This window comes from Monodon monoceros, unplaced genomic scaffold (genome assembly GCF_005190385.1).
Source record: "Monodon monoceros isolate NGI ecotype Baffin Bay Population unplaced genomic scaffold, NGI_Narwhal_1 Super_Scaffold_2, whole genome shotgun sequence".
NCBI classification, from domain to species: Eukaryota; Metazoa; Chordata; class Mammalia; order Artiodactyla; family Monodontidae; genus Monodon; species Monodon monoceros.
In genome coordinates this window covers 98,973,533-98,978,437 of record NW_021703776.1, presented here as the reverse complement: position 1 = coordinate 98,978,437, position 4,905 = coordinate 98,973,533, and positions in this window count along the sequence as shown.

The following is a 4,905-nucleotide window of genomic DNA, read 5'->3' as shown; positions in this document are numbered from 1 at the left end:
TAGGAAGGGGAGGGGGCAGTGGGAGGGGGCTCTCCACTGCTGGCCCTCGCCCCGCCCCTGTCCCACACACAATGGGACAGGAACAAGCCCGGCTGGGAGGCTCGAAAGCCTCGGCTCCGTGCCCGCAGGCCCGGAGGGTGGAGGGCCGGACGCCTGGGTTCCGCTCTGAGGACGAGGGAAGATAAGTGGGAACCCAGGTGCTGGCAGACCCCTGGGGCCGGAGTGCAGGAGCTGGGGTGCAGGGGAACGGTGGGCTGGGCTAGCCAGAGCGCCAGCAAGACCCTTCTGTGGTATCTGACCAGAGGGCAGGTCTTCCACCTCACCCTTGCTGGCCTTGCCCTGAGGGGTCAGACAGAAGGGGGGCACTGGGGCAGTGGCCGGCGACGAGTCCCTGCTCTTAGTGACCACAGGGACCTCTAGGGTCACCCCGGTGCCCTCCCTCACCACCTTCCCTACATCTAAGGGCTCCCGGACCCCTACCTTTGAGTCTTTGGGGGTTCTTGGGGGTACAGGCCCAGCAAGGATACCGTGACCCTTTGTCCTTGGGTCTTGCATTAGGGTATCCCTTTCCATCCCAGCCCCAATTTCCTGGAACCCCCGCCCCCTGTGACTCAAGTGGGGGACACAAAAGGGCAGGAAGCTGCCATCCAGGGCCTCCACGCCCACCCTGTCATACAGTGACGCATGCTTCCCTGGGGGAGGTAGGTCAGCAGACAGACCCAGCCGTCAGGGCTGGGGCAGAGACTGACCACTGGGGAAATCTTGGGGCCCTAGCAAGAGCCGGGTGTGTGGGGGGGTGGGGGTGAACGGAAACTAAATTCCCAGAATGCAAGTGGTACACATGGGCACTCTTCAGGCACCTCAAGGAGTAGTGCATGCTGGGGTTTGTAGTTTTTAGCCATCTAGGGGCTGGAGAAAGGCCATGAGCTGGGGCTTCTGGGTCTACAGGGATCCAAGTCTGGCGGATTTGAGACCACAGAGACTAAGAGAAACTGTGAGAAAGAAACGGAAGTTGAGAGACTGGGATAGGCAGAGACAGGGAGAGGCAGACCGGCAGACAAACAAACATGTAGATTTGTGTTGGCTGGACTACTTTGAAAAGCAGTGGAGGATATGATTGGTGTGGGCCTGGGTGGGGGGCGGGCAGGCGGACCAGCCGGAAGGAACGGGCCGTGCTGGGAGCTCTGGGATCACACCAAGAAGGTGGGGTCTGCCAGTTTGGAGGCAGGAGGGTGAGGGGGCTTTGTAGACACGGACAAGCCTGAGCTCCTGGGCTTCCAGAAAACTTTGCTGCCCCTCCGTCAGCCAAGGGGCAGGTGAGATGCAGAAGCACAGGGCCTGTGCTCATCCCGGCTTTTGCCCCCCATGGCCCTGGAGCCCAAGGCCCCACCCCGCTCGCCTTCCTTTCTCAGGGAGGCGCCTAGCTCTCAGGTACTTTTCCCCACCATGGCTGAGGCAGACAGACCCCACTTCTGGCTCCCATTCAGCCACCACCTAACATGCACAGGACTGAGAATGACTCCTTTTTCCGGATTCCAGTTAATGGAGCTGTGGCTGGCCTCCCCTGGGACAAGGTGGCAACAAGCGTCAGATGCTAAGGCTTTATGACCTCTCGCCTGTGGCACTGACCACAGCCCTTCCCTGTGGACTCCGGAACTTGGGGTCTCCCCTCCCATCCGCGCTCCACACTACGGCCAGATTCATCTCGAAATCAGGGCTAACGTCATGCTTTGGCTCCCCCTGAGACCTTCAACCCAAGGTCAACACACTGGCCCAGCCCTCCATTTCCCAGATGTGCTACTCACACCCTCTGTTCTAGACAAATGGGCTTCCTCACAGATTCTCAAACTGTCCTTGTGTTTTCTTGCTCCTGGGCCCTTGCTTATGCCACCCCCTCCTCCTCTCCCTTAGCCTTCTGACTAAAGGAGATCTTTCTTTTCCTTCCTCATAGCCCAGCCTTGGCAGCCCAGGAGGACCTGCTGCAGGAGATGCAGGTATAATGCCCTCAGACTCTGCCCAGCAGCCAACCCAAGACCACATGCTCCCCCAAGGCTTCAGAAAGCCCCTGAGCCCCCGAGGTACGTGGGCTCACGTCGCTGCCCACCAGTGGCCTCTCCAGGTGGTCTTCCTGCGGCGTTCCTGTTGGCCCGATGAGACCATCTCAGGGCTCCCTGTGGTATGAGGCTGTTCCCATCCGGTCCTCCCCCAACCTCTCCTTTCACGGGTGTCAGACCTGCATCCTGTTCCAGAGGCGTTCCCTCCTTCCCCGTTATCTTTCGCAGGCATGAATCTCCTATGCTTCCAATTCCTTCTTGGTGCACTTCCTGGAGGATCTGACCAGCACACGGCCCCGCTATGTTTCCTCTGTGAGGCCTTCCTCCAGCCCCCTTCTCCAGGCTCCCCGGGCCACGGGAATATCTCTTGCTCTGGTTCCTCCCAGCGGCAGTTCTCGGGCAGCTTGCCCTGTCTGATTTCTCTTCCAGATGAACTTGTGTGCTCTGGAAGCACAGGGCAAGTTCTGCTCATTTGCTCTCTCGGGCCTGCGTCTCCTGCACCAAGCAGGTGTTTTGTGAACATTGGCTTGTTCAGCTGCAGGTGTGTGCAGCCCCCCAGGGCCCGCAGCTGTGTTCCAGGGGCAGTTGGAGAGGGGCGGCTGAGAAGGGAGTCAGCGAGGCTGGCGGGTCGCGGTGGGCAGAAGGCATGGGGTGGGCTGGTGAAGGAGGCAAGAGGGGCCCTTCTCTGGCCACAGAGAGGCTGGGGACAGTTCAGTGCAGCTGCACTGATGGCGGGGACCGGGGGCCCTGAATTTTTGGTGGGGATCTGGGTAGAGGGAGCCACAGCAGGGATTTTAGGAAGAGAGGGAGAGAAAGTAGAGCTAGAGAATCAGAGGTGAGGCTTTGACCACAAGGAGGTTTCCCTTTGGCCGCTTTTCCTGGAGTTTTGGCGGGCGCTGCCCCGCGTGTCTTTACTTCCATCAAAACGGACTCTGGCATGCCCGACGGTTTTTGACTCTTCCACCTCTGGGATGGGGCCTTTCCCATCCTTCCCCAGGCCCTGCCTTTCTCTTTGCCAGCCATCCCCACTGGGCATTAAGGCTGACTGCTCTTCTTAGCTATTGCATTTTAAAGAATAACTGCTGGACTTCCCTGTCGGTCCAGTGGTTAAGACTCCGCCCTTCCACTGCAGGGGATGTGGGGTTCTATCCCTGGTCAGGGAACTGAGGGGAACTAAGATCCCACATGCCGCATGGCCAGAAAAAAAAAAAAAAGTAATTGCTGAAAAAACAATAATTTCAAAACCCGCAGAGTTGAAGTTTCCACCGGTAGGAAAGAATTTTAAATTAATTAATTAATTTTTTCTTAGCCATGCTGCACGGCTTTCAGGATCTTAGTTCCCCGACCAGGAATCAAACCTGGGCCCCCGCAGTGAAAGCACCGGGCCCTAACCACTGGACTGCCAGGGAATTCCCAAGAATTTTAATTTCAAATTATGGCATTTCAAGCTGGAATCTGTTGAAAGGAATCCAGCAGAGGATCTGTTTGGGAATCCAGCCCTTCGGTCTCTGACAGTGGCGGTGTTTTCTGCCACTGCGGGGGCGGGGGGCAGCCCAGCCCCCAGCCCCATCAGTCCTGGTCCGGGAGGGTGACAGACGTTCTGTGGGTGAGTAGCCAGGCCCTTGGCGCTTCCTGCCCCCTCAGAAGGCAATAAGCCTTGCTCCTGACTTCCCTCTTGGAGCAGGAAGCCGCGCAGGGCTTGGGGGATGCGCTGACCTTGGGGGAGGGAAGGGCCTGGCTCCTGGGGTGTGTGCAGGGGCTGTGGAAGGTAGCGGGTGGAGGGGGAAGGAGCGGAAGGCCCTTGCTCTTTATAGCCCAACCCGGGGTTGTTCAGTGTGAGCTGGAAGTGCCCCACCCTCCCCACTATGAACAGCTTCCTTCCTGCCTGCTGGCAAGCCTGGGTGGGAAGCCGGGGGAAGGGGGGCCGGGAAGCAGGCAGAGGGGAGTGGGGTAGCCCTCTGTGGCCCAGGGAGGCCCCTGTCCTCCTCAGGATGTAACTCCTGTTGGGAGCAGAGAGGTTTGCTGAGCTTCCAGACTGCAAGGCGGAGGCTGGGTGTTTGCGGAGGGGCTTTGGACAGGGTCTGGGGTGTTCAGGGCTCAGGCTTCGGAAGACGTTGCCTGTCGGGAAAGGGGCTCCTGGCTGGCACTGGGGCAGCGTCAAGCAGCCCGGCCTTTCTTGAGGAAGCCACATGGGGGCAGCAGAGAGCTGGAGACAAGAGGTTGGAGCAGAGGCCTGAGCTCAGACACCCAGACCCTCAGACGATGAGACCCAGCGTGCTGGAGGGACAGTGGCGTGTGCCTCTGGCCCAGCTCGGGTGGTGGGTCCACGCTACCCCTCTGGGACCCTGAAGTGGTTCGTTTGCGTAAGCCTGAAGTTCCTGATGATGACTCTGACCAGCCCACCCCCAGACCTTCCCTTGGGAACCCCCCGCTTCTGCGCAGACCCCAGGGGTGTGGTGAGTTGAAAGCGCAGGGAGCACGTCCAGCAGGGCCCGGGGTGTGGGCAGCAGGTGCCCCCTGGCTCCCGTGAGAGGACGCTTGTAGATGCCACCCCATCCCACAGGTGGGCTCCCTAGGGCACATGGGCCCTGTTCTGGAGACTTCTGCTTCCTGGCTCTCAGACTGGTAAGAAAGTCATGGGAGAATCCCAAGACCTTGCCCTGGGAGTGACAGTGACCGTCGACCTCTGGGAGCTCCTGGGGCGAGGGCACTAACTTCCGGAAGGAAACCTGGGTGTCTCCAGGCCTTGATTCTTCTTGAGGTCTAGACTCTTGCTTCTGAACTGCGGCCCTGAGTGCATTCTCTGTGTGTGTGTGTGTGTGTGTGTGTGTGTGTGTGTGTGTGTGTGTGT